The sequence below is a fragment of the Odocoileus virginianus genome, chromosome 14, assembly GCF_023699985.2.
Source record: "Odocoileus virginianus isolate 20LAN1187 ecotype Illinois chromosome 14, Ovbor_1.2, whole genome shotgun sequence".
NCBI classification, from domain to species: Eukaryota; Metazoa; Chordata; class Mammalia; order Artiodactyla; family Cervidae; genus Odocoileus; species Odocoileus virginianus.
The window spans coordinates 10045729-10059084 of NC_069687.1; the positions used below are offsets into that span (position 1 = coordinate 10045729).

The 13356-nt window shown below is 39.4% G+C and overlaps 1 protein-coding gene across 5 annotated transcripts in view; it reads right to left on the reverse strand.

Moving 5' to 3' along the window:
• Window positions 1-13356, reverse strand: part of CTNND2 (catenin delta 2) — a 1048486-nt gene that overhangs the window by 899410 nt on the left and 135720 nt on the right. Inside the window, exon 1 of one of the 5 annotated variants that reach the window (XM_070476492.1) lies at window positions 5977-6062. The exons of the other annotated variants lie outside the window; for them this stretch is intronic. The gene's annotated coding sequence lies outside the window, so the exon portion shown is untranslated. Of the gene's footprint in view, window positions 1-5976; window positions 6063-13356 lie in introns of those variants that run through there. 5 annotated transcript variants of the gene reach the window in all.

Below are 13356 nucleotides of genomic sequence, written 5' to 3' on the forward strand. Positions count from 1 at the left end.
ACATCTAGTCTATATGTTTCTTCCTGTTACATAGCACAAAGAACAGAAGCACGGGCAGCCCCGGAACAAGCAGACTGAGCAAGCAAGGACTCTTGGCAGATATATGTTATAAATGGGACGGTAATGAGGCATAAAGGAATTAAGTAATATTTTCAAGGTCATACCCTGAGTCTTTAATAGCACAGAGGATAAAACCATAAGTTTCGTCTATTAGATCCACACTGTAAAGTCTAAAGCAAGGGTCTAATCTTGCACTCTTGCACAACGAACCGAAAGGATGATCTGGCACTGGGTAACCGTCTTCTGGGTAACACAAAACGTGCATATCCAAGAAACAAAATAACCCAAAAAGGAATTACTGCCAAAAGTAAATGAAAGGTGAAATAAGGGAGCACTACAATTTTCAAAGGAGAGCATGCTTTACAATAAGTGACAGGATTCACACATATTTCTCCTTCGCTTGCTTCTGTTCATATGCTCCGCAACATCCTCGCGAGCTTAGTCGAGGGCATCCTGAATTAAAAGTTTAACTCTCAGAATGGCCAGGAGTGACTCCTTACAGGAAGTAAGTACATCTTCCATAAGGGCCATCCACCCCACATACTGTCCTGTATCCTGTTTTCTACTGCTTACCTGCAAGTTTGATTCTAAAATCGCACATTTAACTTTGCAAAGCAAAGAGACTTCATCAACTGAATCCTGCCTGCAAGACTATCCTTAATCTAGGGAACAGAAGCCCTTTCTACTTGCTGTCAGTAAAGGCTCATAAAAGGCAATAGAAATGGTAGAAACACATTTTTTACTCAGAGTCATTATAATCTGCCCAGTTACCCAAGCCCACACAAGCCTCTGAACACATGCAAAGTGACTAAAAATCCTTTACACCATCTCACTGTATGATGGAGAACCTTTCTGGAGTAGGCATTTGGCTTATCAGGGTCTCACCTGGCTATGGCTCAACTGACCAAGGCAACTCTTTTGCAGAAGAAATGCTGACTTGGCTTTAACTGTCTGCCCAGCGTGGCCAACTGGCATTACAAGAGCTTCCAATGTGAGTAAGAAACGTAACAAGGCTGTGTGAGTTTCAGGTGTACAGTAAAGTGAGTCAGTTTTACACAGACACATATCCATTATTTTAAAGACTCCTTTCCCATGCAAGCCATTATAGAGCACTGAGTAAAGCCGTTTCAGTCGAGTCCAATTCTCCGTGACGCCATGGCCTGCAGCCCTCCAGGCTCCTCTCTCCGTGGATTCTCCAGGCAAGAATCCTGGAGTGGGTTGCCTGCCTTTCTCCAGGAGATCTTCCCAACCCAGGGCTCGAACCCACGTCTCTTTCCATCCCCCACTGGCAGGTGGGTTCTTTACCACCAGCACCACCATGGAAGCCCTCCCCACTTGGCAACTGTTTGTATTCTACACCTGTAACTCCATTTCTGTTTTGTAAATATGTTCATTTGTACCATGTTTTTTTTCAGATTCCATATGTAAGCGATGTCATATGATGTTTTCCTTGAATGCTATTTTAAACATTTCATGTTCATTCACCTAATACCAGACATTCACCTAACATCAGATGTCCTCCCTGTAAGGAGAAACATCTATAGAAAGCATTTTTTAGTGTTCAAAGGGGACAATATGAACTTTGATGTATACAGCTGAAATCTGTTCATTTTGTCTGATCTACAGCCTTTCTCGGGGCTTCCTAGACGGCACTAGTGGTGAAGAACCCGCCTGTCAATGCAGGAGACATAAGATACCAAAGTTAAATCCACGCAGGAAGATCCCCTGGAGGAGGGCAAGAAAACCTACTCCAATATTCTTGCCTGGAGAATCCCATGGACAGAGGACTCCGGTGTCTATAATCCATAGGGTTACAAAGAGTCACACATGACTGAAGCAACTTAGCATCCCATTCCTAAACTCTGGCTTTTGGACATGTCCTTTTCTTCCATGAGCATCTCATCTTGTTCCAACAGATAACGTTCTCCCCATAAGTGAATGAATAGTTATTTGACTTGTAACCAAAGACCTTAACCAATACAGTTCATTCAGTCCAGCTACCCAACTTGGTTACAGTGATATCACTAGTTGATTGTAGTAGTAAAACTGTATTTTCCAAGGACCAGACACTGTGCTAGCCACTGAAAGACAAAATGTTAACAGTAAAAGTAGTTTCTACTACAAAGGGCATACAATTCATAGCTGATGTTGGAGATTCAATTCACAGGAATAAGTTATCCTCCTACTAAGAAAAATAAGCCTAGATGAAAAGCAAGGAACATCATCTAACTGGCACAAACTCACACTGCAGATCTGTCAAGATTCTGATGGCCAAGAGGCATTGTGCATTTTGTAAGATCTATATTCAAGAAAGAAGTCACTGGGAATTCCCTCGGTGACTCAGCGCTTTCACTGCCGAGGGCCTGGGTTCAGTCCTTGGTCAGGGAGCCAAGCTCCTGCAAGCCGCGCAGCGCAGCCAAAAGAAAAAAGAGAAACGAAAGGGGCCACTAAACCTCTTTTCAGGTAGGGCTTCCTTCCTTCTCTGCTTCCTTCCTTCCTTCCTTCAGTCTGCTCAGACAGCAGGGCGTTCATGAAGGGCCCTTGGGGGCATCTGTGTGTAAATGGGCTCAATGAGGAGGTGGAGAGAAGGGAAAAGACAGGAGATGCCAGGAATCAACATCAAGAAGCCCATTTGATGGATGTAGGTTTTTCAAAGTGACTCAAAACTACTTTGGGTTAGATCATTATTTATTAATGTTAGTAATTTATTAGCAGTGTCATTAAATACTTCAATTAAAAACAATTACTGAGACAGAAAATGTTACGTGTTGTTTGCATGAGAATAGATCCACTATACATTGTGGATGTTGCATGGTTTCCTCATAACTAGAGTCATCACAGAGGCAGAAAACAAAAACTTGGATTTTCTAAAAGATGCACCATGAAGTCAGTAATACAGCACTCAACTGTGGGAAATCCTGTGGTACTTACAGGGCTTCCCTGGTGATGCAGATGGTAGAGTCTGCCTGCAGTGCAGAAGACCTGGGTTTGATCCCTGGGTCAGGAAGATCCCCTGGAGAAGGAAATGGAATCCCACTCCAGTATTCTTGCCTGGAGAATCCCATGGAGGGAGGAGCCTGGTGGGCTACACCCCATGGGGTCGCAGAGTCAGACACAATGTGCAACTAACACCCATGTGGTATTTATAACAGTTATTTTAACCATTTCACTCCTGTAATGAGGACTTGGGGCTTCCTTATGGATCAGTTGGTAAAGAGTCTGCCTGCAAAGCAGGACACCCAGGTTAGATCCCTGGGTTGGGAAGATCCCCTGGAGAAGGAAATGGCAACCCATTCCAGTATTCTTGCCTGGAGAATCCCATGGACAGAGGAGCCTGGTGGGCTACACACCCCATGGGGTCGCAAGTATCTGACATGAGTTAGCAGCTAAACTACCACCAATGGGAACTCAAACTATACATTTTTATTTTTCCATTAAGTTTATATTAAATAATCATGTTTCAGTAAAAAATTATTTACATATACTTGGATATTCAACATGTCATTAGCTGGCTAAGTGAATGTACATCCCATAGGAAGAATACGGAGAACATTAGCTCATGATAATGCAAGTGTTGATGACTTGGTGCCATTTGATGTTCCGAACAGGTAGCCTGTGGGACGGTTAATTGACCCTCAGTTTGGACCAGGGTGTTGCTGCAAGCCCCATACTAGCCATGAAGGGAAGCTATTCAGTTCTGTCGCTCACAAACTGATCTGCTGTTAACTTCTCTTTCTCTTCATCTCTCTTCAATCTTAAATTTTAAGGCTCAGTTAACATAAAATCTCAAACCTACCATGCATTTAAGGGCAACGTTTGTGAGTCAGAAATATTCACAGTAATATGTCCTACAGGTGAGAAGGACCAAGAACGGGCCGATCTCTGTAACACGCAGCTATGGCGTGTGGCGTACCAGGCGTGTGGCATTTTACTGCGAGCCTAATTCAGCCCCAGAGTTGTCTAAGGGAGAAGTGGTACCATCCACACTGTTATCTGGGCATTCAGTCCTCCTTGTGGTCAATACACCAGCAGCATCTGCTATCTCCTGTGAGCTGAATGAAATCAGCATTGAAAAATCATCGCAAGCACATGTGAGGGGCATAACATCCCCTAGAGTTGTGCAGTGTACATCGTGGGCAACTGTACTGGAGCCCCAATACCACCAGTGCTTCAAGACTGCTTTGATGTCAGGAAAACCACTGCCTACAGAGCATCCCCTAATAAGGAAGGTGCCATAACAACTACAGGTGTCAGTGCGTGTCTCTGTCTCTGTCCATATACACCCACTGAATTTCTACAATTCCTGATCCAGAAATTCAGAGTCCATGCCTGAGCATCTCTGTCTCCAAGACCACAGAGTACATGCTACGCTCAAGAGACGACTGAGAAGGAGCCGCTCACAAGAATGATATCCCTTCTGCACAGTGAGTCAGATGAATGCCCATTTTTATCTGTCTTTGGTAAACGCCCAGCATGTTTTTAGCCTCTCTTTCAGTATATTGAAAGTTGACTCCTAGAGGATGCACATCAAAGCTCAATGCCATAAGGCTCAATTCTCCCTGAGTCTGTCTCTGCTGGTTTCCCACTAACTGGGCATGGGTGATCACTTTCAAAGGAGGGCTGAAGGTGGCGTGACGCAAGCTCTTTATTTGGCAAACATCTGACAAACAGCGCTGTGTCTCCTGTCCACAGAATCTTCATTGCTATACCCCTGGCTACTTCACTGTAGATTCTTTGGATAATATTTCTCAAATTAAGTAAAAAGGAAAATATATGACAGATACAAATAGCATGCATAATAATTCAAAGTATTATTGGTCAAGTAGGAGAATATTCCAAACATGTTGGACTAAATTCTTCACTAAATATAAAAATTCTAGGTTGAAATTATAAACTCCTTCTTTTCTTAATAACCCCAAATGGGAGTTGACATGCCTTGTCGTTTCAATTTTTTGGTATAATTACAGTATTAAGCATGAAAAAGCTCTTTGAGGAAGCTTTATAAAACTAAGTGAACCCAGATTTCTGTGGTCTCTCATTAGTCTATCATCTTTCTGACAATCACCCTAGTCTTACATTATAGACCTGCGTGCTAAGTCTCTTTCATCACGTCTGACTCTTTGTGAGCCCATGGACTGTAGTTAATCAGGCTCCTCTGTCCCTGGGATTCTCCAGGCAAGAATCCTGGAGCATGTAGCCGTTTTCTCTTCCAGACGATCTTCCCAACCCAGGGATCAAACCCCTGTCTCCTGCACTGGCAGGCGGGTTCTTTACCACTAGCACCACCTGGGTATACTAAGTCATGGGCAGTGAGGGTCACCCAGAACCCAAAGAGCTTCCTTCCATTCAGAATGTGTGTAAAAGGCCAAGGCATTTGGGACCCTAGGAATTTCCCAAGTTCATATAACCAGTGAGGGACTAAGCCAGACCCAGAAGCCAGGCTGCCTGATTCTGCATTTGATGTTCTCAGCAGCTTGCCACCCGGCATCATGCAAACAAATACTATTATTGACAAAAACTACCTGTAGCCCCTTCCAAGGATGAAGCACTACCACAGATGAGTCACTGAGATGCTCCCAAGAGAAACAGACTGCCACTAAGGACCAAGATCCCCCGTGTCTTTGGGATCCTGAGGTCTTTCTCTGCCTCTCAGACATCTGGAGAATTCAGTGATGGAAAGTTGTATGGAGTTTTCCAGCCCAGATTTACGTTTCTGCAGGAAAGGGCTCTCTCTGCTAAATGAAAGAGTCAATTTCTCTTAAAAGGGGAAAGAAGAGTGTTTTCTGTGCCTGGATTTCCATACATTACATAATGGATACATTTCCCATCAGAATCAAAGCAGCATGTCTCACACTTCCGTATGTAACAGAATCACATGGGGATCTTGGTAAAAATGTAGACTTCTAGGCAGCATACCAGAAAATCAGATTTGTAAGTTTCGGAATTCCTTCAGGGATGGAGTTCTGGGTCACTGCAAGGACCACCTGCCGTGCACCTCACTGTGAAAACCCAGACACAGACTCCGCAGTAAGGCTGTCTCCATGGCAACTTTGTGGAGGGCAGTGCTGGGGCCTCAGGAGCACTCACAGCAGGCTGATGTCATCATGTCCCAATGGTACTAAGAGAAAATTACATGGAGAATACACTTATATTTATAATGAACCGCAATTACAACACATCAGTAGAAGAACAATCCTTTCACATTTATGATCATAAAACTAAATCCTTAAAGAACTTAGTTTAATATGGCCTCTGTTTGAACAATTCACACAATGTACTTAAAGTGTACGTTATACATTATGATTAAAATACTTACACATTATGATTAAAATGTATAATAATTTATTATATATTATGATTAAAATACATATAAAATATGATTAAAGCTCAGTATTCTTCCAGAGCTTAAAAGTGGCAATCTATCTTTTTAATCATTTCACACAGCATATATTTGCTGTAGCACTGAACTTCCTAAAATCTGAATTCTAATTCCCTAAAATCTGAAAAAAATCAAATGAGATGGTACCTAGAGATACTGCATAGTGTAAGGCATATATGTGTAAATTCACACACACACATAAAACACTTGCCCCGAGATAAGGCATTCACTTGAAATCATTACCTTATAAATGATTGGTAATTATATTTTCAAATTCCAGTAATAAGATGATTTGGCCATTCATAAATATGTATAATTTTTCTGTACCAACACTGTCGACACATAATTTGTTTTCCAACCCCACTGATTTTCTCCAAGCAGATGTATCATTTTCCAATTATGAAATTAAACATTCGATTTGAAAATATGTTGGCAGTCTAATTCCAGGTTTAATAACTTTCTGTATATTTTTAGGACTACATTCTGGTAGAACTCTGGGGAAAATTATGAAATTCAAAAGAGCTACATGTAAAAGAATGTAGTCAGCCTGTGAGACCTATTCAATAAACCACCACCATGGGTGATACTGTTAAGAATCGCCTAGACTTTTAGAATTGGGGGCGTCTTGGAGAGAAGTCACAGTCATGTGCTACAGAGAACTAAACCAGAGACTGTCCAGGGCTGGGAAGAGGTCGTCAGCATCACTGGCTTAGGGACAGAAACCTGCTCACCATGCTTTCCAAAACACAGAACTAGGATGCATGGAATTTGATAGTACTCGATTATTCTCATCTTAAATCTGAATGTTTAGTACTGAACTTAATATTGCAGGAGGAGAAGGGGATGACAGAGGATGAGATGGCTGGATGGCATCACCGACTCGATGGACACGGGACTGGGTAAACTCCGGGAGTTGGTGATGGACAGGGAGGCCTGGCATGCTGCGATTCATGGGGTCGCAAAGAGTTGGACACGACTGAGCGACTGAACTGGACTGAACTGAACTGAATATTGTACTGAATAAAAATAATTGGAATATAAAAAGATCATGAAATACTAATGAAGATTCAGATCTAGCTAGGCAGGCATTATGCAAACAGATACAAAAAAGACTGTTCAGGATGGCACATACATTTTTCATTTGGTTGATTTTCTTCCCCCAATGCTGAATGAACTACTCGTGCGTGCAATGCAATCCACAGGGAGTAGGGAAGAGCTGACATGTTCTCAGATCACGCTACATCCCTGGCCCCTCCCTGGGCCAACTGCCTGCCATGGGCATCTGACCCACACCGCCACAGAAAGAGCCTGGGCCTGTCGGCTCTGGTTCCAGGAGGGTTACCCCATCTTTCTCCAACAACTACAACCCAAAGACTGTAAAGCTTGAAAGTCTTGCATTTCCCCTCATGTAGACCAGCAAAGGAAAGAGAGAGATTAGGAGACATTCAGAAGGAGAGAGAGACAGTGAGAAAGAGAGGGTGAGAAACGGACAAACAACTGGGTGGAGAGCACAGAAGTGTCCGAGATGGAGCAGAGTTGATGCCACTTATTGCTTCCTAAAACAGACACAGCCATCTTCCTGGGTTATGAAAGACAGAACTATATCTTCATAAAACAAAACAAAAACCACGTTTTTTTCTCAAACATATATGAGTTTAATTATCAGAATCAAACACTTCTACTAATATATTTATAAAGTCACTATGTATATATGAAGAAGTGAAGTGAATTTGCTCAGTCATGTCTGACTCTTTGTGACCCCATCGAATGTAGCCTGCCAGGCTCCTCCATCCGTGGGATTTCCAGGCAAGAATACTGGAGTGGGTTGACAGTCCCTTCTCCAGTATATATGAATATCTGCATGTAAATAGAAATATATCTGTGAAATTACACATAGAGATATATGTGAAAATAAAAGCTTTAAAATATAAAAAAGAAAGGAGTTTGAATTTCTTACCATCTTGGAAATTACTACATTATTCATAGAGCCACATCTTTAGCATGACTTTTTTAGAACTTAATACAAACTTTCTTAAATTAAAAAAAAAACCCCATTAGCACAAGAATACAATAGAAAACAGAAAATACATATAAGCTACATAATTTTTAAAAGAATAGAGTCAAAATACTTAACACCATTTAGAGAAAAACCAATGTTAATATGTTGACGTACATAACTGTTACTTTTCATAGGTACACACAAAATGCTACAATTACTTTGTACCATGCAGTTTCCTATTAATTTCTTCCCCTGGCCCGCTTCTATATCAGTAATCATTTTCTGAAGTATCATTTTAATGACTCTATCGTATCTAATTAATAGATGCATTATAATGTATCCAATCCATCTGCTGTTTTGAATAAAGTTGTCTTTAATTTTCCACTACTAAGAGAGGTTGAAACAGAAACTTTGCTTGCTTGTCCATTTTCTGAAAAATTTTCAGATGGGATTATTGCCTAGAGCCTTGTACCATTTTAGGGCTTTTGAAGCATACTGAAAAATCTCACTCTAGACAGATTGTGTGATTTATGGGCTCAGCAGGAAAATGAGAATGCCAAGATGGGTACCAAGATTTTTTTTCTTTTTTGTCAAGTTTGTTGATTTGAAGGACAAACAGTTACCTCATAGTTTTAACTACTAGGGAAAATGAATACCACCCCCCCTTACCATTTTTGTCATTTTGCAATTTGCACATTCATGGTCTTTACCCATTTTCCTACTATTTGTGACTCTGATTTTCTTATGGATGGTTCCTTATACAAGAGACACATAAGCTCTCTAACTAGCTTATGTATGTATTGACTTTGCTACTAAGAAATTTGAAGTTTTAACCTTGATTCATTCTTTGACTCATTTCTGCCTTTAATTTTCTGCTATTCTATGCTTACATTTTCTCAACTATTTCTAAAATTTTATTTTTAGAGTCAAAATTACATCTCTATTGAATTCATTTTGAGAAAGTCTATAAAGTCAAGTGATAAGGCATTTTGTCTCAGGTTTTCTGATGATAGAATTAATAAGAACAATATAAAATGTAGATACGAGTTCTTAACCTGGGCTCCCAGGGCTTACATTGGACTTCAAATATTTTAAATTATCTCTGAAAAGTTGTAAGCTTATACACTTGTGAATTTTACTAACAAGTCTCAAAGCTTCTATAAAATTCTCAGAGAGGTATATGAAACCTAAATGGTGAAGAACTTTGTTTTAAAAAATAAAATATAGATTAAGCACATAGTAGTCCTTTTCTATAAAAAAAGTGGTAAATCTCTTTTAATTTCAAAAGAGCAGACATAGCCATCTGATCTTTTGACCACTGAATCTTTTTTTTCAATGAAATGTCACACAATCCCAACAGATAGAATAAAGTTCTTCTGCTAATGGAGGAATCAGAGATCCTGAAAATCTGGGGCAGAATTTGAAAATACTATATTAGAATATGGTTCAAGGGGCAAGATATGTGTCATATGAATTCATCTTCTACCTCTTCAAATATAAATTCTCTGAATGACTCATCCTAAGGCAAACTTGCAACAGTTATAGAATCTGAAATAAATTATGCAATGGATTAGTTAAGGGAGATGTACTCTTATCTCAAAGTGCTGAATATAAGATGACCTAAGTCATCATCCTGAATCAGACTATCTGGCATTAGTGTAAAATTGGATTGACAGCATCACAGAGGGAGTTTTTTGTGTTGAACAGTGACTGTCCACCATGAAATCAACCTCAAATACCAGTACCGGCCACTGAAAACCCTCAACTTCCTGTCAGTAATCTTTTAGGCTTCACTCACCCATATGAGAAAGTACTAGAAAAAAAACGCATCCACAAGTAAATTGAAATATGTCCTCAAGCTGACGCGAATGCAGTCGTTTTCTCATGAGGTAAAATTCAGACTTACAGATTTCCAGTTTTGTGCAGTATTGAAATATTGCTCAAAACAGCTAATTTTTATTAAATAAATAACAGAGCTAATTGGAAAATATAGTGGCACAGAGTTAGTTACACCAAGCTCAGCCCTAGCCTTATGCTGTTTAAGGATAGAAGTCTCGTAATTATTTTTTTGCTATATAACTCGTTTCCATGTATCAGGCTCTAATAAAAAAGCATGAGAAAATTGTGCAAATTTATACCCAATCAATTTTAAAAAGAAATCATGTAGAAGTCACTCAATTATTATTTTTTAATGCTAAAGGAATGAACAATAGGGTTGATCCATAGACATTATCTTTTAAACTTTGCACTTGCTGTTCTGAACATTTGTTAAAGGAGATAAAATACTGAACATGTCAAGAAAAAAAATGATAGTACATTAATCTAATGTAGGTAGAAACCCAAGTTCCGGGAGTTTGGTGATGGACACGGAAGCCTGGCATGCTGCGGTCCATGGGGTCGCAAAGAGTTGGACAGGACGGAGCAAATGAACCGAACTGAACTGAGGTAGAAACTGGTTATCAAATAATATTGAACGGAAAGAAATTAAAGTATAACCAAAAAAGAAAAACTAAATAAACTTTAACGTTACTATGTCATTAATTTTCAATACACAGAAGATTTCATTGGAATATATTTCAGGCCTAAATCAATTTGCTTATTTGTCGATAGAAAACAAAACAATGCTGGCTTTTGTCTGAAACACTGGTTTCTATGCTGGTCATGGTGATTATATTTTTATAGTCACTGAAATTCTCATGTGAAATGGAAATAATAATATATATATATCTCACTCTTGATCAAAGGAATGGATTTTTTCAACTGTAGAATACTACTTTTTGTGTTACCTTGTGCTTTTCAGCACACAGGAGAGACAGTCCTTAACAACTAACTTCAAATGCTGGCAACTTTCCAACTATGACACTGCTCAGCTGGAAATGCAGTCACAGCCTCATTTCTCACTGTCATTCTAATTTTCTTTCTCTACCTTAAAACACACATCTTGTCTTTTAAGGTGCAGTCAGAGACAGCAAGATAGAGGAAGAGGACATCTGTGGTATTAAATGCCTCTGTTAAAGGGTGGGGGGGGGTGAAGTTTTTAAAAATTACCCTCTTTTTGATTTATGTATTTATTTGGCTGGGCCAGGTCTCTGCAGCATGCAGGATCTTTAGTTCTGCCAAGTGTTTCTGTTAAATGAAATCCTAACCCCAAGCCCTAGCTGAGAAGCCCTAGCAAGTGTTTCCAGAGGAACAGGGAGGGGAAAAGTTATAGATGCAACAGATGAGAGTCTAGACTTAGAGCTATTATTATTTTAATACATACTATTGATAGGCTTGTTGCAGTTTTATTCACAGAATCAGAAATTATACTGAAAATCTCAATCATTTCATAGATGGGAAAACCGAGACTTAGGAGGATTAATCAACACACTCAATCTCAAAAACAGCTGGTAAGTGACTGACCTGGGATTTTCACACAAGATATATCTAATTGTAGCTCTTACATGATGCTTTATCCTAGCAAGATGTTCCCAGGTTAATCACAGCAAGCAAAAATTGCTCATTCCTTTTTTTTTTTTTTTTTTAAGGACATATTCTTGAATACTAAAGGATAGAAATATTTTATATGTAAACATTCTATAGTTTCAAGTTTTTCATAATAAAGATCAAAATAACTGAATAGCTGAGAACACACAAGCATTCTCTAATAAATGTTAAGTAACTTATACTACTGGCTATTGGTGCTTTCAATAAAAACAGTATGTAAAATCCATATTTTCAAAAAGGATTATCTAGAGGATGATTATTTATTGAAAAGCATTCACATTCATTAAGTGAGTCTCAACAAATATGTAATGCTCCTGACATATAGGTGTCATATAATTTTGCTATTTCAAAAAACTAATTGTATAAGCATATCCTCCCTTTCTAATACTGTTTTAATATACTCAATGAGTTGTTTAAATAAAATTATCCTAATTGACCTTCACATGAGTGAATTGTCAAGAAACATCTCTTGACAAGTGAATTTGCCTCTCAGCTACAAATGAATCACCTTACTCTTCAATAAACAAGGCTTTGAATACCATTACTTTAACTATAACCTTCTATTATGAGTCCAAAGATGGCGTTCAGCCTATAACTATATAATAAGTTCTTTGACTATTGATTACAAAACTTTTCTTGAGTCAGGTTTACCTTGGCATTTCATATGTTCATGTTCAATACACTGAAAGTGTTAGAAGCAGCATTTATATTCACTTTTCCCATTCAATATGCTTAACTCCAGTGAATAAGATTGACTGGTTTATCTTTCCAGTTCTAGATCAAGTCCTGAGACAACAAACATGAGCTGGCTGATTAGCCAGGCTTGGGTCAGGGCTCCACTTGTGACTCTTAGAAGAAGCTACCATTAAAACTGGGATGGGTGTGGGTGTTAGTCACTCAGTCGTGTCTGACTCTTTGCGACCCCATGGACTGCAGCCCACCAGGTTCCTCTATCCATGAAATTTTCCAGGCAAGAATACTGGAGTGGGTTGCCATTCCCTTCTCCAGGGGATATTCTTGACCCAGGGATCGAACCTGCACCTCTTACGTCTCCTGAATTGGCAGATAGGTTCTTTACAACTGGCAAAACCTGGGAAGCCCTAATCTCAGACTGGCCATCATGAAAACTGGGAAGGGTGGGCTCCTCTCATAAGTATTTGGGGGCTTGTGCCTGAAGTAGGGAACTGAGTGCTTGATAGGAAAAAAACAGGCACCTTCTGTAGTAAAGTTATCCTGCATCCAACAATTTTAGTTCCCAAACATCAGCCATATCAAAATTCACCTGAAAATCTTAGTAAAAAAAAAATACAAAAGCCCAGGTCCTCATTTTTTATTAGCTATCCCATGTAATTCTGATATACCCAAGTATTTGAGAACCAGTCTACACCATAAACTTTTAAGTTTCTACACCTGGCATTTTGTTCTAAGATGG